General features: G+C 36.8%; 1 pseudogene; it reads left to right on the top strand.

Moving 5' to 3' along the window:
• Positions 1-5,119: 5,119 nt before the first annotated feature.
• Positions 5,120-24,870, top strand: part of LOC102514669 — a 63,796-nt pseudogene continuing 44,045 nt past the window's right edge.

The following is a 24,870-nucleotide window of genomic DNA, read 5'->3' as shown; positions in this document are numbered from 1 at the left end:
GCAACAGCAGTTTACGTTCAGAGTTACTATTGCATAATTCTAAGGAAGATCACACACAGTATTTAATTTTTCAGTAGCTTCGGTGTTAATATTTTATTAAATTTATCTGAAGGGTAGGTTAGTGTGGCAAAACCCTTACCCAGTAATTAATGAGCTGGTAATTAATGGGTACGGAAGGGATGAGCCTTGTGGGGAGGTACAGGGGCATGGAGAAGGGGCGAGGGTAGGACTTGACATTCACAGAGGGCCCATCTCCCTAGGCAGACACATCTAGATCATGTAAGCTTTGAAGGAATGCAGGAACAAAGAGAAAATAGTGGATGTGCTGTGCAGAAAGTTCGTTGGGATAACTTGGTTGTAAGGAAAGCAAGGTAAGACATAAGCAGAGGCTGAGTAAAACGCATGGCTCTGTGCTGTGCTCAAACATAATAACGGTGATGACAGCTGATTTTATTGAAACTTACTATGTATCAGACACTAGGGTAAATGCTTTCCATATATTATTCATTATACTTTGTGGGAAGTGCTGATATATATCATCATTTGAAAGATGCTAAAACGTGATTTCCCAAGATTAAGTGAACTACTCATGGTCACACAGCCGGTAAATAGGAGTGAAAAGGTTTGAACCCAAGTAGTCTTTCAACAGATTTATCCTTCTTATATGCTACCCTGTGTGGTTGATTGGTTCTCTCTTAACTCACTGGCTTCACTGTTTAAGTCTGTGATCAAGCAGAGCAGCAGCTGACCACTGGGGGAAGGGATCAGAGGGGGAGGCTGTTTCCTCCCGCTGTGAGTGTGTCACGTGTTCATTTTATATCTTCTGCAACTAGTGAGATGGGAAAATACGAAATATGTCAGAGAGCCAACATTTAAATGAATTCCAAGCTTAGACTGTAAGCCTGGCCAAATATTCACCTAGTTTACCATTGTTAATTGTGCCAAGGCCCCCGTCCAACCCTGCTCACTGGAGAGCTATGTGACAATGTGACCCAAATATTTTACCTGCAATTCAGACACAGTCCAAATTTGAAAAATATGGGTAACATTATCAAATTCCCAGCAAACTCAAAGTCTAAAACAAAAGTCCATCCTTTATCCAGAAAATGTATAAATCTAAACAAATTTACATTTCAAAAATCTCCTCCCCAAGTGTTTACTCAGCTGTGTCTCAGTCAAAGGGTTAGTAAGACATCCTGGTGGAAGCTAGTGTCCTTCAGAAGGGTCAGGCTGGAAGTGTCTTTCCCTTCGTCTGTTATGGCTATCACAACATGTCCAAAGTCAGAGTAACCTAACCCTAAAATACACGTGTACCCCACTTCCCAATTTCCAAAACTCTGTAAACCACATAAAGACATCAGAACATCAGGATTCACACAAGTTAGAAATCCAAGCAGTTTCTTAGTCCCTAAGCAGTTTACTCCTGGCAAAATAATGTTACTAACACCTAGTACATGTGGTAATCTAAACATTCCCCGCTATTTCCAGAATGAGTTTGAAAACGGTCCTTCCTGTTTGATACTTTGGAAGAGCTGGTGGAAGATTGGTGTTAATTCTTTAAATTTTTGGTAGAATTCTCCAGTGAAGCCATCTGGTCTTAGGGCTTTTCTTTGTCAGAAGATTCTGATTACTGCTTAAATCTCTTCATTAGTTATAAGTCTGTTGAGTTTTTGTGTTTTTTTCTTTTTTAAATATCTTCATGATTCAGTCTTGGTAGGTTGTATGTTTCTAAGAATTTACTCATTTCTTTTAGATTAACCAATTTGTTGTGCTGTAATTCTTCATAATAGCCTCATAATCTTTTTTATTTCTGTGACATTGGTTGTAATATCCCTCTTTCATTTCTAATTCTAGCTACCTGAATATCCTTTTTTTTTTAAGTCTAGCTAGAGTTTTGTTGTTTATCTTTGCAAAAAAACCAACTGTTGATTTTTTTCCCCTCAGTTTTCTATTCGCTACTTCTTTAGCTCGTTTTAATCATTATTCTTTTCTCCCTTCTGCATCAAATCAAATAGGAGAAGTGAGGTCAGCAAGATGGTGGAACAGTTAAAAGGAAATTGCGGTGCCCACTTTCCATTTCTGTCTTGCTTGAATCCAAGTACTGACAGGATGCATCTCTGAGGAAGATTCGAGAGGTCTCCAAAATCTCTAGCTGGGACAACCGAAAGTCCCCCCTCTATGAAACTGGACCACAAATTCTGGAGAGTTGGCTGATTCTTCAAATGCTGAAATCCTAACTAAAAAAAAAAATAGATATACACAGGAATAGGGAAATATGACCCTTACAAAAAAAAATTACAGGCAAGATAGAAACTGTTCCTTCAGGCAGCCCCCCTAAAAGTCAAAATGTTGGGTATATGTTCTACTCCCTTTCTTCCCCAGAGAGAGAAGAGTTGGAATTTTCTCGAAGCCACCCTGTCCCATACTGGGCTCTGGCAAGAGAGAGAATCAGGAATTATCTAGTTTCATGGTTGGTTAGTTTCCGCTTCTAAAAACATTCCCTGTGTTTACCTGTTTTAACCTCCCCACTCCCGAAACTTGTGGCAATCAAGTACATATTTTATATCTCTGTAGTTTTATCTTTCCCAGAATGTCATGTAAATGGAATCATATGGTATGCAGTCTTCTCGCTCTGGCTTCTCTCGCTCGGCTGTATGTATTTAAAGTCATCTATGTCTTTGAGTAGCTTAGTGGCTACTTCTTCACCACTGAATATTTTACATGGTATGGATGGATTACACTTTGACCACCCTTTCACCTCTGGAAGGACACCTTGGCAGCCCATTTTCTTCCCTGTTCTCCAGTTCTTTCTCTGGATAGCGCATTCTCAGTCTGCTTTTTTGAATCCTCTTCCCTGCTGACTGTTACTCATTTCTCCTTAGGTAAGACAGAAAGGTGGAGTGGCAGAAGTGGAACAGAGTTCCCTTCCTCCAACTGAAAAAAGATTTCAGGACTGCTCTCTGGTTCAAATTGATCAAACATGCCTCTAGCGCCCCCTGCAGGTTAAGCCTTTGATAGAAAGAATGGTCTGGGTCGGGGTTTACAATGGCTACCCTTCCCATCCCATTTCAGGTTCCTGTGGGAAGTTTTCTTGGCTCTTACTTTGAGAAGTTGGTTAGAATCCTAAAGTAAAGCCCAGGGAAGTATGAGGAGCGCTGTATGACTGGGGTGCCCAGGAACTTCTTCCTCTCATGCCGATCTTCATTCAGCCTCCACCACATCATCAAAAATACTAACAAAGTTGTTCCCAGTGGCTTCTGACATCAGTTTGCATCTGTTCCAGGTAAGCGAATCTCAGTTGCTGTGACTTTCTGGATATGCCTGACGCTTCAGATTTTCGGGTAATGGTTTGCCCTGTAATGTCTTTTCTCTGACAGTTCTTAAAAAATAATTGATTTTCTCTTTTCTCTGACAGTTTTTTTTTTTTTTTTTAAATAATTGATTTCTACTTTGTCTAGCTATTTCTTATTGTAAGGATAGGAGTAACAACTTCTGCACTTTTTATGTGTGGGAGCTGAAACCAGAAATAACTTCATCTTTTTAAATTCCTTGTGCTTTTGAGTTTTGTCACCCCAATTGCAATGCAAAAAAAAAAAATTAATTCATTTGTATTACTGGTTTTTCTGCTACAGTGACCTGACTTATTCTGGAAATATATAGCAGCCCTCTAAGGCCCAGACAAGGATAGATGAAAGGGGCAGGGTGGGGGTTGCTCAGGAAAAATAGGAAGACGTTGAAATAGACCTTTTCTTGCCTAACAAAGGGTTTGTGCTCTCCACATGGAACATAATCCAAAGTATGGCTACTTCTGTGAGTATAGAAGTTCTCATAAAGTCTTGGAAGAATCTTCTCTCTCTCTTTAACACACACACACACACAGAGACACACACACACACACTCTCTCTCACGGAATGACATTTATAAACTAGGTCTCTCCTTGCCTTTGATAGGTTGTCTTGACCCTCTCCATGGCCTGTGTCTACTGACATAAATTTTATTCTAAAATCACCTTTTCACTTTTTTTAGTCATGACATTTAACTCACTTTGGAATTACAAATACCATTAAATCAAGACATGGCATTTTTCTAGGACAAAGATATAAGGAAATAAATGCCAGCTCCTTGTCCTTAGACCAATCTCAGTATCACTACCTTTCAAATTAAAGAACATCAATGGGCCGATGGAATGGGCTTCTGGGAACAGCTAGAGCTGAGCTGTTGTCCAGTAGCCAAGTCCAGGCATATTTAAGATGACCCCTCAGTCACCAGTAAAACTTTTTACTTTACAGTAAAACTCTCAGAAGTGGGCTGGACTCATTGCCAGAGTCTGCAGCAGCAGTTACATTTCAGGCAGTCTAAGGTCTAATATCTTAAGAGGATGACATAGAGAATGCTCCTCAGGCTCAGTCAAACCCTCATTTCTTAAAGGTGGTTCGATGAGGGACAATAATAAATTCTCACAGTGATTTGGAGGAGAAATGGGAAGCATGCTCCATGTGCAAGGTCAGAGTATCTTTGCCATCAAACTCCATATTCTCTGTTTCTCTTGGCATCTTTTTGTCAGTCATCATCCCACAATGATGTTTCTGCAGTGGGTGAAATGGATTAAGAAGTAATGATCCAGACAGTGCAGTGGATGGTGGAAAATGTTGGCCTGGAATCTAGAAGGCTTATTCTCTTCCAACCAGGCTACCACTGATTCTTGTGGGCTCCCTCCCCTTAGTAATCCTCAACATTTCTAAATTCTTGCCCTAAAAAATTTATACATCATGATTAATCTCCTTCTAAGGTCTGCTACCATTTTCTCTCTCTCCTAATCTTCTTCTGACAGTTTATTGCTTGGAGTAAAAGACTATCAGCATCCATTCCTTTGCTTTGTCCTTTTCCATTGTAGAAAAGCAAATGCAATTTATTTACAAGTGCACAAGGCCTTATGACTTGCCCAGCTTTCTCCCAGTGACTTTCTATATGATAATGTGGATCTGTGTTGATCTCTGAGCTTAAAGTGTATGTGAGTTTTTATGAGGGAAATTGCTTGACATTTTCCTGGACTTCAGATTCATCTCCCCATTAAAGCATTTTCCTGTTTCATATCAAGAGTAACATGCCAGTGGGTAGCATGGCAGCCACGATTGATGCACTAAACCCTGAAGAGCTGCCCCTCAAGTGGGTGTGGGTGAGTCTGAAGGCTTGCCCCTCTCTAGAAGGGAGCTGAGTAGGTGATTTTACTGATAAGAGGATGGCACTGGAGCCTGTGGGCAAACCAATGATAGGGCCTTGTCTGAGTCTGTTCAGGCAGCTATAACAAAAATACCATAGACAGGGTGACTTACACAACAGAAGTTTATTTTTAGCAGATCTGGAGGCTGAGAAGTCCAAGATCCAGGCATATCAGATTTAGTGTCTGGTGAGGTCCCACTCCCTGGTTCATAGAGAGCCATCCTCTCGCTATACCCTTACATGGAGGAAGGGGCAAGGTATCTGTCTAGGGTCTCCTTTAAAAGGGCACATTTCCCGTTTATAAGGGTGGAGCCTGCAAGACCTACTCAGCTCCCAAAAGACCGATCACCAAATACCCTGGAGGTGGGGTTTCAACATATAAATTTTGATGAGGCACAAACATTCAGCCCATCATAGGCATGAAGTGTGAAAGTAGGCAGAACTCGACTGAAAGGTGCAGACCGAGCCAAAATGCCAGGAATCCACTAAAACATTGACACAGACTTTCTAGAGACCCGCCTTACCACCGTAAGTCACCATAAGGCTGGTGACTTTTTGGACAGTTTAAATGGTGGTAAGGACTGGGTGATTAATATACTGGAATATCAGTATGGTATCCCAATAACCTGTATTAAAAAATTTTTTTTGGAGTGTCAGCAGAGAGGGCACTACTGCAGACCATGGAGTGGCGTTTGGGTACTCTACAGACATTTTATTCTTTAAGTGGATTGCAAATTCTGGAAAGTATTCAAGAAACAATGTTCTTTCCCCCCAAAATGTAGCAATTTATCTCTAATCAACCAGAGGATCTAGGAAAAAATACGTACACGGTAGTTCATTTAACTCTAAGCAATGAACGTGTGTGTACGTGTGCATACATACAGAAGTGGTAAAAATTTTATATTTACTTTCTTGAATGATTTTCCCAGCTCCCATAGGTAAATGAACTTGGCACACACAATTGGTCAAATGATCTTTGGCAACATGTTTTATTAAATTCTCACAAAAATCATAAGAGGTATCAGAATTAAAGCTCAAAATGATAATGTCTCAAGGTCAGTAACTCACAGAGTGGATATTCTATTATTGATAGAAGTGTGGTTTAATCAAAATTAGTTATTTTATAAACTGAGAGGAACCCAGAAACCGAATCTTATCACAGCAACAGGAGCGGAACAGACAGTAAGGGGGCTACATCCAGGTGCTGATGCTGGAAAAAGACACTAAGACCGGGGATATAAAGCCTGCTGCCCAAGGAGGGGTGGCATTGTCAGATCACAGTTCATCAGGCAATTGTCGTTAAAGTACCCAAGATGAATAAATGGGTTTTGCAACAGGTGGGGGGATTATACTGATGGGAAACCCAGAGCCAATGCTAATAGAAATCCAAGAAATTATAATCAAGCAGAGAGCTACAGCCTCTTAATGTGGAGTTGGAGTGTATAAAACTCACCCAGTCGAATGAAATTACTGTGTTATTTAAAAGATTTCTAAAAATTGTATTACAGAACAGAAAATAAGGCTGAAGTCTATTTACTCAAAATAAAGGACCTAGTTCAGGCTGCAGTAGTAGCCTAGTCCTGAGAAGGCAGGTTAAGCTGTCGTAATAAAGAATATCCCAAATCTCATTGGCTTAGAAATACGTCTTGTTCATGATGTATTTCATTGAAAGTTGGCTTGGACCCATGATCTGTGTTATCATCATTGTTGTCTTTCAGGGACCCAGGCTAACAAAGCAGTCCTTTTCTTTCTTTTTTTATTTTATTTTATTTTTTTAAACATTTTTTTTATTGAGTTATAGTCGTTTTAAAATGTTGTGTCAAATTCCAGTGTAGAGCACAATTTTTCAGTTATACATGAACATACATACATTCATTGTCACATTCTCTTTCGCTGTGAGCCACCACAAGATCCTGTATATATTTCCCTGTGCTACACAGTGCAATCTTGTTTATTTATTCTACATTTTGAAACCCCAGTCTGTCCCTTCCCACCCCCACCCCCTGTCCCCCTGGCAACCACAAGTTTGTATTGTATGTCTATGAGTCTGTTTCTGTTTTGTATGTATGTATGTATGTATGTATGTATGTATGTATGTATGTATGTATTTATTTATTTATTTTAGATTCCGCATATGAGCCCTCTCACATGGTATTTTTCTTTCTCTTTCTGGCTTACTTCACTTAGAATGACATTCTCCAGGGACATCCATGTTTCTGCAAATGGCGTTATGTTGTCATTTTTATGGCTGAATAGTATTCCATTGTATAAATATACCACATCTTCTTTATCCAGTCATCTGTTGATGGACATTTAGGCTGTTTCCATGTCTTGGCCATTGTAAATAGTGCTATTTTCAAAGCAGTCCTTTCCTAAAACATTTTAATCACAAGGAGGATGGAAAAAAGCTGTGTGGTATAAACACTGGCTCTTAATACCTCTGCCAAAAAGTGAAATATATCATTTCTTTTAAAATTTTATTAGTCAAAGCAAGTCATACTGCAGACCTGAGTTCAACAGGGTGGGAGAAGTGTAATTATCATACTGGAAGTAGAATAGGAGAGATGTGAAAAATGATAGTCTGTTGCAACTGGTTATAATGTAAGTTGATTCCAAAGCATACATTGTGGGAACCAGTCAAAGCTGGACTCCTCATACACTTTTTAACTACGGTAGGCTTCAGTCTAGAAAGTAGGAAAGTAGAGCTCCTGTTGTAAGTCAAGTATCTTATCCAGATTTGTGTGTCGGTATGTGTTGGTGTGTGTCTGTAGGAGGGAACGTTTGTCTGTGTGTATGGGAATTGAGGATGAAAATGGGATAAAAAAAAAGGAATATAAAAGGTTACATGGATCAAGTGGATGAGATGAAAGCATAAAATTGGGCTAAATATGGAAGAAGGAAGAATTCCAACCTGACTATCTGAGGCTCAGAATACCAGAAATTGACACAATACTGTAAACTGACTATATTTCAATTAGAAAAAAGTGAATGAAATTGGCACAATAATGAGGGTCTTCTATTTGAGAAAGATGTTACACTAAATCTTTTATTGAATTTTTCCAGCAGCCCTCCAAGATCAATATATAGATTTAATATTAACACAACCCATTCTGAAGATGGAGAAACTTGAATCTCATAGAAGTCTATATTAAGTTGTAGGTCAGGGATTTTAACCTCACGACAGGTTATTTTTTCCAACCCATTAATATGATGACTCCCCATTTCAACCACCTATGCAGCTCACAAACATTTCCCACACAGTGTGGGATGAATATAAAGCCACAGAAACAAAGAATCACTGATCCAATTGGAAACTGTCTTGAAAGAACTAAAAGCTAAAATTCCTAAAATCACTCCACTAACCAGACATTGAATTTTAGGTGAGATCTCAAAGCTCAGATTGTCACATACTGCTTTTGTCTAGCTTTTACTTTTGCCATGGGAAGACCTACCCCCCACCACCCCAACCTTAGGAAAGGTGCTTGTTTGAACAACATTTTTACATGGATACTATTTCTCCTTGAATGGTCAGCATTGTGTGGTATTTTTCTTCCTCTGGGAGAGATGTTTAAAGGTGCCTATTATTTGACCTCTGCCAGGTAGGCTGCCTTGCAGCTGGCCGTCCTGCCTACATTTATCCAGACAACTGAGCTCAGCTCTCATCTAAGCACATGGATGAGACCTGCAGCAGGCTCCCCATCTCGTGCATTTGGTATTCCGGGGAAGTAGCTCAAGTCCTGTACCTTGTTAGAGGAAGAAGCAAACTGCGAAAAAGACCTTGGATGTGAATCACGGCATTCTCACTCAGCTTATTAAAGCCATGTCTATTCCTGTTTGGTCTCTGAAGCTGTTCTGGTGCTAACTGTCAGGGAGATTTTTGAGTGGTGAGTGAACAGTCAGATGTTTTGCAGTTTATTGCTCTGTGCGGACATGGCCATTTGTCAGACGGTGCTCTCTCTTAAAAGATAAAGCAGAATTATTGATATGGACAATTCTGGTGGTGGAAGAAAAATATATTTTGGTTTCTGGTAGAATTTACCTGAAATACAATAGTACTTAGAAGCAAAAAAGTTTTAAAGACCTCCTTCATTGTTCAGAAATAATGATGTGTATTCTTGTCAAGTAAACCATACATTCCAACACTTAATAAAGTTAATTCATACTTTACTAACATTAGCATGTCGTCCACAAAATAAAAATTAAAATAATAATTTATTATTTGGACATTTTCCATGCAATGACTTTGCTGAAGTTGATACAATAGTTGAAAGTCTATTATACATGCTGTTTTATTTTTGTATTCATATTTAAACCATACTATATCACAGGTCCTTACAAAAAAAGATTCTAAAAAGAAGTTTGCTGTCAGATAATAAATTTACCAACATGAAAAAAAAATTAACCCAGGTCATTCAATTTGAAGATTCAGAAAACTACATCACAAATTCCTTTTCAGTGACAGTCTCCATTATGTTGCTCTGCACAGTTAGTTCTGCTTGGAACAAACCTTCTTTAGAATTAATAATTCTATAGGCACAATGCACTAAGTATATAAAAAGTTTAAATTTTTTTGTTAACAAATGCTGAAGAGGGAAGCAGTATGTATTGTTTTAAGCGGTCATGAAGCAAGCAAGTAAAAGCATTTCATTTCAAAAACAATACCTTTTCCAGTTTTCTAGGATTGGCAAAGAAAGAAAGCACAGACCATGTATTTCATATCTTTGAATTATTAATTTCAATTAAGTTGTCAGCTGGAATAAGTCATCAGAAAATTATCTTAACTTTATTTCTATAATTTTAGGGTTTTTTTACTGACTGTTCATTGCTATTAAATATATTTTAAAATATTGTATAATATATAACATTTTAATAAAAAGAAATACCAGTATTTATAAACACTGAAAATCCTAACAAGCATAAAGTGAAATACTAAAATAATATATTTATGTGTAATAAAATTGCTGGTATTTTGTGGTTATATTTTCTTTTTTATATATTCATTTTTCAACAGTATTATTTTTGTTTTTTTCTCCTCCAGCTTTATCAAAATATCATTTATAGAAACTGAAATTCACTAACTTTAATTATACAGTTTGATGAATTTGGATAATCCTATAGTGTTCTGTAATCACCACCAACACAAGATAGAAAATGTTTTCATCGCCTAGATGTTTGTTCATTGTTCCTTATAGTTGATTGGCTCTCTTAACCCAGGCTCAGACAACTACGAATTGGCTATCTGTCTTTTCTCTATTATTAGATTTCATAAAAATGGTAGTTTTGCCAAAGGGATCAAAACTGTCTGATTCATTGTCTGGATCAGCTGTCTATTTGCAGGAGTAACAGAAGACAGTGGATCACACTGGACTGCATCCACAGTGTGCAAGTAGCAAGATCCAGACTGTGGACTCTGTAGGTCAAACGGTGTGGGTCTTTCACAGGTGTAAAAAAACTGACCAAACTTTATAAAATGAGCTTTTACATTATGTGGTCATTTGTTTGATTTCATTCACTTAACAGAATGTTTTTTGAGATTCATCCGTTTTGTTGCATGTAATCACCTTTTGTCTCTTTTTAGTGCTGAGTAGTTTCTATATATGGATATTCTGTAATGTGTTTATTCATTCACCAGGTAATAGACATTTGTGTTGTTCCCAGTTCCTGACTATTATGAAAATGATGCTATAATCATTCACGTACAAGTTATTGCATGTAGGTATGTTTTCATTTCCCTTGAGTAAATAATTAGGAGTGGTATTTCGAGTTCTTATGGTAAATCTACATGGCATTTTATGTCACACTATTTTCCAAAGTGAATGTGCTATTTTGCATTCCCCAGCAAGCTATGTGTGTGATGGTTGTTTCATAGCCTCACCAACACTTGGTGTTGTCAGTCTTTTTAACTTTAGCCATTCTAGTGGGTGGATAGCGGTAACTTGTTTAAATTTTTTTGTCCTCTGATGACTAGGGATGTTGCATCTCTTTTCATGGGCTTATTTACTATTACGTGTATCTTCTTTCGTGTGTGCTTTCTATTTTTCTCCACTTTTTAAGTTGGATTATCTTCTTATAATTGAGTTGTAACCATTCCTTATAATCATCTCAATAGAAGTCTTGTATTATATAGGTGTATTTTTCTCCCAGTCTCTAGCTTGCCTTTTAATTTTCATAACTTCGTCTTTCAAAGTAAAAAGTTTTAAATTTTATGAAGTTTACCACTTTTTAAAAACTTTATGGCTTGTGCTTTTTGTATCCTGTTTAAAGCACGTTTCCCTAAACCAATGTTTAAAAATAACATGTTTTCTTCTAGAAGTTTGAGCAATTACATTTAGGTCCATGATCGATTCCAAGTTAATTTTCTACTTGGTTTGAGGTAAAGGTCTTTACTTTTTCTAACCAGGTTTCTATTTACTCCAATGTTATTTGTAGAACAGACCATCTTTCCCTCCATTGAATTATCTTAATGCCCTTCTAGGAAATCAAGTGATCAATTACATGGTGGGTCTATTTCTGGTTTGTTCATTATGCTCCACTTTTATATATGTCTGCTCTTACACCAACAATATACTCTAATGATAGTTGATGATTTGTAGTAAGTCTTAAAATAAGATAGTATAAGCCCTTCAAAGCTTGTAATTAAATAAAGACAGATTTACTTTTTCCTTTCTTTTCGATATGTCTTAAGAAAATTTTTTTTCCCTGTTAATAAAGTACAGGATAGGATCTTCAATACAATGTTAAATAGAAGCAGTGAGAGTGAACATTAGCCTTGTTCCTGATCTTATGCTGAAAGCATTGAGCATTTCACCACTGAATATGACCCTAGTTGTACATCTTTCATGGATGTCCTTAATCTGATTGAGGAAATTTCCTTGTTGGCTGAGAATCTTTAGCATGAATGGTCTTGAACTTTGCTAGATGCTATTTCTGATCTGTGTAAAATACTATTTAGTTTTTCTTTTTAATTTTATTAATATTCTGAATTACATTGATTGATTTCCTAATGTTAAACCAACCTTCCATTCCCAGGAAGAGCAACCCTTGGGTATGATGTATTATCTGTCATTTTTATGTTGTTGGATTCTATTTGCTAAAAGTTTATTGATAATTTTTGTTTGTATGTTTTTACAGTTATTGACCTATTTTATTTTTTGTGATGTCTTTGATTTTTGTTTAAGGCAATAATAGTGTCATAAAACAGGTTGAGATTCCGTTCTTCCTCTATATTTTAATGACAGAGTCTGCATGGGATTTGTATTACTTCATTGTTACATAAGTTATTGAGATAACCAGTGAAACCATTTGGACCTAGATTTCTCTTTCCAGGAAAGTTTTTCGTTTTTGAATTATATTTCTTTAAAGTATATCAGGCTATTAAAATTTTCTATTTCTTCTTGCACTGATTTTGGTAATTTGGTATCTTCCCAGAAATTTGTCCATTCCATTTAGGTTGTCAAATTATCCATAATATTTCTTTATTATTATTTTTTAATATCTCTAGCATCTGAAGTGATGAAACCACTTTAATGATATTGACAATATGTATCTTCCCCCTCTCTTTTTTTTTTGTTGATCAATTAACTAGAGAGAAGCTTATCAATTTTATTGATTTTTCAAAATAAAAGAACTGGCTTTGAGTTTCATTGATTCTTTTCTGTTGTTCTTTTTCTATTTTGTCTATTTATGATTTTAGCTTTATTATTTCTTATTTACACTTATTGTTTATTTATTTTTTATTCTTATTCTAATTTCTTAAAGTAATACCTCATATCATTAAATTTATTTTAATGTAATGTATAAATTCCAAACTAAAACTTTCCCTATGTATACTGCTTTAGCAGCACTCCACCAATTTTAATATATACTCATGATTTTTCATTTTAAAACATTTTTCATTGCCCTTGATATTTCTTCTTTAACTTGCGGGTCATTCAGAAGAATGTTGTTTAATAGCTACATATTTTAGGGGTTTTGGTTATTCCAATTTAATTCCACTGCATTCAGAGAATATATTCTGAATGATTTAATTTTTTAAATGAATTTTTACTTGTTTTATACACCAATCTATGGTTCATTGTGGTAAAATTACCATGTGCCCTAAATGTATATTCTAATGTAGTTTAGTGTAGTGTTCTGTAAATGTTAATTATATCAATGAATTTGATAAGGGTGTTCTGATATTTTTTTTTTCCTTTGGCTTTAGTTTTTGAGCCTCGTTTTATCAATTGCTGAGATAATGATGTTAAAATATTCATAATACTGTGGGATTGTCTACTTCTTAAATTAATTTTGTCAGTTTTGTCTCATGTATTTTGAAACTCTGTCATTAGGAACATGCACATGGTTTACTCCATTAGTTTCTAACATAATTAGTGATTTGGTTCAGTTATCTATCACTTTATTTCTTATTTTCTCCTAAAATTTTATTTCTCTCTTTCTTTTTTTTAAATTTTAAATTATTTGAATACATGTTGATATTCTATTTTAATTATCCTGTCAGCTCTTCAGTTGTGGTTCTTTGCATAATATTTTTATAGTTGCTGTAGGGATTACAGCATACATCCTTAACTTTCCACAATCCACTTAAGTTAGTATTGATTTACTTTACATAAAATATAAAAAAATTCCAGCTCTATACATATAGCTGTTTTATGTGTTCATCTGTACATATATGATAAAGTCCCTAGATAATATTATAATTTATGTTTCAAGTATATGAACTACATGAAAATTAAGAAATAAAGACCTAATATTATTTTGCATTTATTCAAATATTTACCATTTCTGGTGCTTTTAATTTCTTTCTGAGAATCCAGGTTTCTATTAGGTATCATTTACCTTCAGTTTGAAGAATCTCTTTAACATACATTACAGTATAGATGTCCTGCCAGTAAACTTTCTTTAAAGTGAAAATGTTTACATATCAAATTCATCCTGTAAGGATATTTATGCTAGACATAGGCTACTAGAGTAAACTTTTTGTGGAACTCTTTAAAGATGTTGTTTCATTCTTCTTTCCTCTGTAGTTTGAGATGTCAGATCTTAATAAAATCATCATCCCCTTGCGTGTAATATTTGTTTCTCTAGGTGATTTTGATTTGCTTTTTTATACTTAGCTTTCAAAATGTGACTATAACATGGCTTGTATCTTGGTGTGGCTTCTATGTGTTTATTCTAATTGACTGGCTTTTGTCTTTCATCAAATTTGGGAAATTTTCAGCCATTATTTTCCAGTATTTTTCTACACTATTTTTTTTCTCTACACTCTTTCTGGAACTCCAATTGTACATATTTTCAACCATTTGATATCATATACCAGGTACTTGAGGTTCTGTTCACTTTTCAACATTTTTCCTTAGAGCTATTGACAGTAAATATTTTCTATTGATCCATCTTCATTTCCAAGAATATTGCCTATGCCCCTTACATTTCGCTGTTATTGTAGATTCTGCATTGATCAGTTCTAGGATAAAAATTTGTTTCTTTTTAAAAATAATGTCTATTTCTCTGCTGAGATTCCCTGGCTTTTTAGTCATTGAAAGTGTGTTCTGTTTCACATCACTGAGGAGAGTTGTTGGTAGTCACTTTAAAAGTCTTGGCTGCTAGTTCCAACATTTTGGTCATCTCAGGGTAAATCTCAGTTGATTTTCTTTGCTCTTCAAAATATGTTCCAAATTCCTAGATCTTTGTATATTTGGCAATTTTCTTATTGTGTCCTGAGCATGGAGAATCTGAATTCTGTAATTTTTGTTGCATGGGAATAACAAACTCTGTTTCTTGGTCAACAGATCTGATTTTAATTCAGAATTTTTGTTTTTAGCTGAGTTGCTTTGTTTCCTACAGGTATGGTTCAGAGAGTCATGTAGATAGAATTAGGATATCCTTTCTCTGTCTCTTTGCCTTCTGAGTTTCTTCTAAGTCTCAGAGGTTGTGAATATCCAGGCCCAGAAGACCGTGGTTTTTCCAGTGGCAGCCTTGTTGCTTCCCATAGCATCCTGAATGCTTAGGCTCAAATCTAAGAGCAATAACAATATGAAATCCATTTGTAAAATACCTCTCCTCTGAGTTTGTACACCCCACAAGATTCTGCTTAATTCTGTTCACTCCCCAGTGTCTCCAGGTACCTGCTGTTTGCATTATGTTCAGATTTTGTAATGATTTCCTGTGCGTGAGTCAGTCTGGTGAGATCTTACCTCTCCGACCCTATAGGAAACAGAATAACATTTTAATTTTTAAAACTGCTTCTTTGACATTTGATTTTCAGCACTGCAAAGAAGAAATTTATGTTCAGTTTTAATTTTGTTACTTAATGTGAAAACTGACATCATCATCTTTTGGGTATAGTTTTTCTATATCCATTTAATCTAATAATAATAATATACCAGTATAGTTATATTTGTGTATTATTTATACTATTCATATCTACTAATTATGCTCTTTATTTTAACTTATACTTTATTATATTTTGACCATTTCTTTTCTAATTTTTATGGTTCCTTCCAAAGGATCCCATATAATTTATAGATTAGATGGTTCTTCTAAATTCTTAACATTTTTTTCTCTTCCTGCAAATGTTTGTCCTGTTCCTTTACATTATAGAAAAGCACCTCAAGAATGTCTTTTATGTCACTTACTTAAGTTTTCATAGTACTATTTATATAATTTACCACCCTCAGTATAAATTTTTAGTTTCCTTGTCATCATTTTTTTATCTCTGAACTTTTTATATGGTGTTTTAGAATATTATTAAATAACCTCAAAGCATTTTCTAAAATTACTTTGAGTTACTAAAGTAGAAAATTTGGAGTGATATTAACTGAGTCGAGGATAAACTGAATATATTTTATGATACCATATTTTTATTTGTTTCATGCTATTTTACATACAAACTGATTTGTATATAATAAATACCTGTGTATACATGTATATGTATGTATTCTTGCATGTGTGTCTGTGTGCTAATGAACATATGTTTATATGCATATATATGCATATATATATGTATGTACATTGATTAAATGATAAGTATGACCCAGACTTAGTATTTATCAAGGCATATGTTGTAATAGGGTGTATGATTTGAACAAAGTTGTGGACAAAATCCTTTTCATAGATGCAATTGAGAAGTAGGTCAATGAACATAGCTCCTGGCAGAATTCCCAGTTCCTAGAGGGTTGTCATTTGTTTTATCTTTTTTTGACAGAAATGGGATATTTTTCTTCTTCATTCAGTGGTTTTCTAACACACTGAACAGATGAATTGCATGAAAACCATAGCCCCCAGAATAAACTAGTCCTCTGTCTCTGTCTGATGCCTAATCAATTCATGGGTTGTGAGGTCTGTACATTTAAGGAAGCATGTGTTCTGACTTCTAGTCTTTCAGACTTGAGAAGCCACCTCCCTTTCAGGTTTCAGTCTTAGAAGACTCATTTTCAGAGGATTAAAGAGTTCCTTAAGAGAGAGAGCTTGGAGAACAGAATTGGCCCAAGACTAATAAGAAAAATAAAATCCTTGTGATTCCCAGGATTCGTTTCTTAGGCTAGGCTATGGGCTGTGTTCTTTGCAGCCAAACTGCTGATGGTTTGACTGTATGACATCTTTATATTGAGAAAAGCTGATGAATGGTTACATTCAATGTAGATGAGACATATGACACTAATCCCATCCCTCAAATCCAGACCTGTGAGTTCTAATAATGGGGAATGAAAGGTTTTTACTCCAACCAACCAACCAAAAAAAAAAAAAAAAAAAACATGATACACTATAGAATTAGAAACTTGATAAGATTTATATTACCACCTGTGAGAGATTAATTTTCTATTCTTAACAGAAATACCACATATATGCTGACTTATAGAAAACTACTAAATGAAAGTTCCTATCTAGAAAGTTGCCTCTCAGCCATAACACAATGTGGAAAAGTTGCACAATTTAAAAAAAAATTTATAGTTTTAATATTTTCCTTGGTACAAATTCTATGTATACACAGATGTAGTATAAACTACTACTCTAGGTACTAGTAACAGCGGTACATCTACCTCCCTGTGGATTATTTCAAATTGAAGGTTTCGGCAACCCTACATTGAGCCAATCTATCAATGTCATTTTTTTCAATAGCATTTGCTTACTTAGTGTCTGTGTGTCACATTTTGGTAACTTGTGTAATATTTCAAACTTTATTGATATTGTTATATTTCTCTTGGTGATCTATGAGCAGTGATCATTGATGTTACTATTGTAATTGATTTGGGGTGCCAGAAACTGCACCCATGGACGATGGTGAACTAAATCACTAAATGTTGTGTGTTCTGCTATTTCCACCCACCAGCTGTTCCCCCATCTCTCCCTCTCCTCAGGCTTCCTTTTCTCTGAGACATAACAATATTGAAATTCGGCCAGTTAATAACCGTACCATGACCTCTAAGTGTTCAAATGTAAGGATGAGCCACATGTCTCTCACTTTAAATCAAAAGCTAGAAATGATTGAACTTAGTGAGGGAGGCATGTCACAAGCCAAGACAGGCTAATAGCTAGGCCTCTTGTGTCAAATGGTTAGCCAAGCTGTGAATGCAAAGGAAAAGTTCTCAAAGAAAATTAAAAGTACTACTCCAGTGAACACACAAATGATAAGAAAGTGAAACGACCTTATTGCTGACGTGGAGAAATTTTTAGTGGTCAAGGTAGAAGATCAAACCAGCCACAATATTCCATTAAGCCAAGTCCAATGCAGAGCCAAGCCCTAACTCTCTTTAATTCTGTGGCAGTTGAAAGAAGTAAGGGTGCTGCAGAAGAAAGGGTTGAAGCTACAGAGGCTGGTTCATGAGGTTTAAGGAAAGAAAGCCATCTCCATAACATCAAAATGCAAGGTGAAGCAGCAAATAGTGATGTAAAGCTGCAACAAGTCATCCAGAAGATCTAACTAAGGTAATCAATAAAGGTGGCTGCATTAAACAACAGATTTTCAATGTAGACATGGAAGAAGATGCCATCCAGGACTTTCATAGCTAGAGAGGAGAAGTCTGTGCCTGGCTTCATATTTCAAAGGGCAGCTAAGACAGCTGGGGACTTGAAGTTCAAGCTAAAGTTCATTTATCATTATGGAAATCCTAGGGCCCTGAAGAACCATACTAGATCGACTCTGCCTGTGCTCTGTAAGTGCAATAACAAAGCCTAGACGACAGCACGTCTGTATGCAACACGATTTGCTGAATATTTTGAGCCCACTGTTGAGACCTACTACTCAGAAAAAAAGGATTCCTTTCAAAATATTACTGTTCATTGACAATGTACCTAGTCACCCAGGAGCTCAGGATGGAGGTGTGCAGTGAGAGTAACGTCTTCGTGCCTGCTCACACGACATCTGTTCTGCAGCCTATGGGTGAAGTAGTAATTTTGTCTTTCAAGTATTGTTATTTAGAAAATACCTTTCAAAAGGCTACAGTTGCCACAGACAGGGATCCCTCTGATAGATCTAGGCAAAGTTTAAGACCTTCTGGAAAGTATTCATCATTCTAGATGCCAGTAAGAACATTCACTATTCATGGAAAGTGGTCAAGGTATCACTATTAACTGGAGCTTGGAAGAAGTTGATTCCAGCCCCTATCAATAACTTTGAGGGGATTCAAGACTTCAGTGGGAAAGGTAACTGCCTTTATGCTAGAATGCAGATATGCTAGAAATAGCAAGAGAAATAGATTTAGAAGTGGCTTCTGAAGCTGTGATGGAATTGCTGCAATCTCAGGATAAAACTTACAGGACAAGGAGGGTTGCTTCTTAGGGATGAGCAAAGAAAGTGTTTTCTTGAGATGGAATCTACTTCTGGTGGAGATGTTGTGCAGTTTGCTAAAATGACAACATAGGATTTAGAATATAACGTAAATTTATTTGATAGAGCATCAGAAGGGCCTGAGAGCATTGACTTCAATTTTGAAAGAAGTTCCAGTGTGGGTAAAATGCTATCAAACAGCATTGCATGCTACAGAGAAATCATTCTCAAAAGGAAGGGTCAATCGATGTGGCAGACTTCATTGTTGTCTCTTTGAAAAAAAAAAAAAAATTGCCACAGCGACTCCAACCTTCAGCAGCCACCACACTTGTCAGTCATCAGCCATCAACATCTGAGGCAAGACACTCCACCATCAGAACGATTAATGACTCGTTGAAAGCTCGGATGATGGTTAGCATTTATTAGAGCTAAAGTATTTTCTCATTAAAGTATGTACACTTTTTAGACACAATGCTATTGTACACTTAATAGACTACAGTGTAGTGTAAACATAACTTTCACATGTAGTGGGAAGCCACAGACTTTGTGTGACTCTCTTTATGGTGGTATTTGCTTTATTGCAGTGGTCTGCGACTGAGCTTGTAATACCTCCGAGGTATGCTGTGGTGTTAAGGTTTATACTTAGGTCTATGATCAATCTTGAATTAATTGTATAATATAAGGGGAATATGATGAGGTTTATTGATTGAGTTTTTTTTTTCCTTGCTGATGTACATTAAATTGTCCCAGCGCCATTTGTTGAAAAGACTATTCTTTCTCCATTGTATTAACTTTACTACCTTGTCAAAAGTTAATGTTTTCTTTGGGGATTTTTTTCTGTTTCATGATCTTTTCTCCAGTACAACAGTCTTGATGACTGTTCCTTATGTTTTGTTGAAATCAGGTAGCCTGAGTCCCCTCCTTGGCCCAAGCAGTGTGAAGGAATAATGGGATAAGTGCTAAGTATGCTCTTAGGCTGCTAAGGAGGAAGTGTGTTCTTCAGTGTTAACACATGGTGCCCGTCAGATCAGTACGCAGGACGTGGCATTGCGGATTGGACCAAAGTTTCAGCTTGTAACAACTGCATATTTATTTACTCAGCTTGATTCTCTGTTCATATGGTTTTGGCAGCCTCTCTGGAGTGGATTACCTTAAAATTAGAGATTGACAGACATGTTTAACATTTGAGGAACCAGATCTGTTTTTTATATATATATATTTTTAATTTATATATTATATATATGTTTTATATATATATATCTATATATATATCTCACACACTTTGAATTTTAATCAGAGGCAAGAATAATCACAGTGAAAATAATAATACTTTGCATTGTTGATCGTGGGGGTATTGAGTTTACAGGGTTCTTTCATATGTTTTATCACATCCAGTCAAAAGAAAAAAGCCTGCAAGACAAGCTATTTTCCCTATTTTAAAATAAGGAAGCTACTGCTGAACTAGTTATCAAAGATACGTGTGGACAATAAAAGCCTTATCATCTCAATGTCCATGGATGAAGAAAAAAATATGGCGTTGGCCAGGTCAGTAGGAAGTGACTTACATATCATCAAAACACTTAGCATCATCAAAATGAATGCTTGCCTAAGAGTCAACCAAAAGGGGAACCTGTTGAGGAATCCAAAACATTAGGTTGATATAAACAACAAGCAGGTGGAAGTGGGTAGCATTGTATATGGCAACATAATTAGAGCTAATGAGATGAAATTAGGGAGATTATGGAGGAGGTCAGAGTTAACAGAATTGTGGAGTAAGTAGCAATTAACAATAGAGCTCCTTTTTCTGCTGAGTTTTTGAAAAAACATATTTTATGAGTGAGAATAATTAGTTTATAGGGCTAATTTCCAGGAGCTGCTTAAGAGAGTGCTCCAGAAAAATGTTAAATTTCTGAAAAAGTGTAGCCATCAGGAAAACAACACATACCCATATCTACGCACACAGCCTAATTTAGGTGAATTTTAGAAATTGTTTTTAAATACCTATGATGTCCTAGAGACTGTTCATTAAATTGAAAGATAATGTTTCGTTTTTCCTTTCAATTCAGTGCCTTAAAATTTGGTAATGATAGTAAAACTTTATATATTATACCCCTGATTAACATTTCCCTTCTCTGTGTATTTTTACAAAATGTCACAGTAATAAATTTAAAATATTTCCTTAAAATAGCCTATAAACCACTGAAAAAGTAGTAGTAAAAAATTTTGTGAACTTTACAAACTGGCTCTTCAGTATTACCCTAATTAATAATTGAATGTGATTTTCAAGTTTCGTAGTCAGTTTGTTTCTAACATCGACTCAATTTTATATAAATTTTAAATTACAAGTAATCACATTTTGGACAATGATGAAAAAAATTCTCTGGGAATAATACGAGAAAAGCACAACCTATTTCTGATCCATCAGAACATTAAAATAGTGTTTTTGTAAATAATCCCCCAGGCAAGCCCCCACTGGGAAATTCTGTGTGATTTGTACACAGGAATGTGTAGGGTCTGTGAGAAACCCAGAGTAGCTTTTTCAAGCTGTATTTGTTTCTTATGCACAGTGCCAAGTCTTGAAAGAGGAAGGAATAAAGGTGGAAAAACTCAAGTATAGTAAAAACATTGTGTATGTGTGGATAAATATATTTAATTCCCTTCTTTCTTTATTCATTTTCCATATATAATCTCTCGCCAACAAGGGGGAAATAAGACTGAGAGAAACACTCATTTTTCTGTCTCTTTGGGCCAGGGACTGAAGGACCTCCTCCTACCTGAGACACACTCTCAGTCCTGTTTCCCCCTTGTTAGCTGATTTAATGAAAATCCTTCCTCCTGCTAGGAATATAATTCGGAATCTCTCTAAATGTAAGGTCAGTAGTTTATATCTAGATGTGAGTTATCACACACCTATATGTAAAATAATTGTTCAAAATACGAGTGTATGGCTGGAATATGTCCCATCAAGGCTGCCAAGGGGGACACGATACGTTTGGCAGGTACAGAGATGACAGTGGGCTCAAAGGAATGTTACCATTTACTAGTCTGACAGTGATTTATGCTAAAGTGGGGTGGACATAAACAGTAGTTGAAGACCCTGGAAAATGAAGGCAATAAATTAAGAGTTGGGACTGTGGTTTTCTTGCTGGGAGGATACTCTGGTTCAAGAATCCTCTGGAGAGTGAGCAGCACTGGGATCCTGGAGACCTGAGATCAACTGGGGTCTGGATGGTCAATCAGATGCTCATTCTGTGGCCCCTTGAACAGTCATCTGAAGTGAGCCCCAAGGACATCAGCCATATTGCTGTTGTCTGCACATCCAGAACAGTAGGAGTGTTGGACTGTGAGTGAAACGCCAGATTACTTCCTCTCTCTCCTCCTTGGTTTCTCGTGTTACTGTGGTGTCAATAATGTCCACTCGTATGGTCAGGCCATTCAAGGTGGCTGTTCTCTCTCTCGGACGTCCCCTGCTCCCCCAGCGCCTGCTTCACCTACACCCTATTCACAGGACCGACCTTCCTACATACTTGCCCCCCACCCCAGCTAGTGATTGTTCTTATCAAAGGGGCGATGAGGGGCATGCCCTTCTGCTGGTTTCCCTGGTAACTGATGAGCCAACCTGATGTCAGTTCCTCTTGCAACTGCTAACCTCCCCCGGCCCCCAGGAGCAAGACTGCTTCCACCCTCTGCACATGGTGTTCAGACACATAAGCTCCCCATCCGTTAAACCATTGATGTCTGTCACTGACTCTTGAGTTCCTTCTTTGGTCTTGCAACTGGATGAGTATAGGCCTCGTAGACCTGCGAGGTGCAGCCCAGCACCCCTCGACCTCCCTCGCAGAGCAAGGACCTGCTAGTGTGAGGCAAGAAGCTGCATTTTGTGTGGCAGGCTTATTGGATGAAAGGAAGTTATCTAAATACCTGAAAGGACAATGCTGAGTCATATTTTCCCCGTGGATCATGGGATTTGTTTCATTTGCTACCCTTCAAATGGATTAACATCAATTTCTCCCAAATTCAAAAAAAGAAAAAAAAAAACAACCAAAAAACTCTATCAGGAAGAATAAACACAATTGAAGCCAATGGAAGATTCATTCAGACCTACAGAACATAAAAAACTGGGAAATGAGAAGAGGCACGTTGATATTTTTCCCCTCTATGGCTGGGGCAAAAATGCACAGAAGTTATCTTTAGGGACACTGTTATTAACAGTACTGAAGTGATCATGAATCACGAGGAGAGGGACATTTATGTGTCCCTGTCATAACCCGTGTTAGGGGTTATGTAACATTATGTTCTATGTGTTAGGTCTGTGATTTTGTTTCTGCCTGTTTACATTTCTTTGTCTTAGTAATAGCCCCCCTCTTTTCCCTTGGAATGTGGGGAGCCGGGTGATGGAGGAGGAGGGGGTGCCATTACCTAGGTTCATGGACTGCTGGACCAGCAGGCCCGCCATAGGGTTTCCTCGTTTTCTGTCTCTCTGGGTCAGGGACTGAAGGACCTCCTCCCACCTGAGTCTGCAGGGACTCATTTGTGGAGGTCTGGAGATCTGTTGGAAAGCTCTCAGGGGCTCTGTTTGTTACCAGAAGCTAAATCAGAGAACAGACACTGTCACCAGGACAAAAAAAGAGAAAGCACTTGTGATTCCCTGTGACAGCTGCTTAGTGATTGCTTCAAGCGAATAGACTACAGCTCAGCCTCTTTTCCAGAGTGTCGCTGCTCAGTCTTCTGATTTGGGTTAACTAGGGAGAGAGGCCGGTTCCTTTGTCAAGGGCAGGGACAATGAAGTTTCCGGACACCAACTACCCACATCTTCTAGGTGAAAATTTCCGTTGTGACTGACAATGTATGTGCAAACATGGTCACCCCAATATGACGAGTTCATGTCAGGAATACTGTGCACCTGTTGGACAGGGCCCCTAGATGTTCAGACAACAAGAGGAGGTGGCAAAGCTGCTAAACTGAGTCAGGAAGTTGTGCTCATGTACTGCCTTCACAGTCTTGTCAGTCATCTGCCCTGCAAATCAGCTGAGAAGTAGAAGTGGCCAAGATCAGAAATGGAAAACCAGCCAGTGGCAAAAGAGGCCACGAGGACTTTGAAACAAAAAAACACAAGAGTCACCTTTAGGGCAGAGGAGGAAACTCTTAAAGGAAATCACAAATTACTCAATCTGAAGAGCCAAAAATTGAATTTATTCCAAACGCTAGAAGCTAGCTGCAGGGATTGAAATTCTCAGTGCACAAACAAACAAACAAAAAACAAAAAAAAAACCCCAACAGATATCCTTAAAATAAAGTGCAGAGTTATTTGGGATTGGTGGAAGGTGAAATTCAGTCACTATAATTAAGATGGGTTCTGGTTATAATCTAATAAAAAAAAATTAACTGGGTAAACTTGACAGTCTGTCTGAAGAGACCTGTGGATGGTGGGGATTCTTTTTCTGATTTTGAAGCTTCCAGATTACAAGTGAATCACATCCTGTATATGAGAGTAGAATTTGCAGGTTTCTCTCAGATGCAGATCATGTGATTTTTTTTAAGTTAAATTTTTTTATTCTCAGAGCTAACTAAATATCAACAACTTGAAGAGTTGATGCTTCCTTAAATTTACACATCTTCTAGTTAACCTGGACCAAATCTTGTTTATAATGGTAGGTGAGGAAGATGAGTTTTATCTTAAATAAACCTGAAGTTGAATCTAGCCTATCAAAAGTAGCTAATAAATATTTTTCATTTAACTGTGAGATCACGAATAAAGTGAAATGCACTCTTGTAGGATATTGAAGAATCTTGTAGTCCTTTTATAGAAGAAACTGTGGGTGACTGGAAATTGTATGTATGTGTATTTTGTTGGGTTTTTTTTTTTTTTTTTTTTGGCCGGGGGT

This window comes from Camelus ferus, chromosome 11 (assembly GCF_009834535.1).
Source record: "Camelus ferus isolate YT-003-E chromosome 11, BCGSAC_Cfer_1.0, whole genome shotgun sequence".
NCBI classification, from domain to species: domain Eukaryota; kingdom Metazoa; phylum Chordata; class Mammalia; order Artiodactyla; family Camelidae; genus Camelus; species Camelus ferus.
The sequence above is the reverse complement of the archived record's forward strand: the minus strand, read 5'-3'. Positions and strand labels throughout refer to the sequence as shown.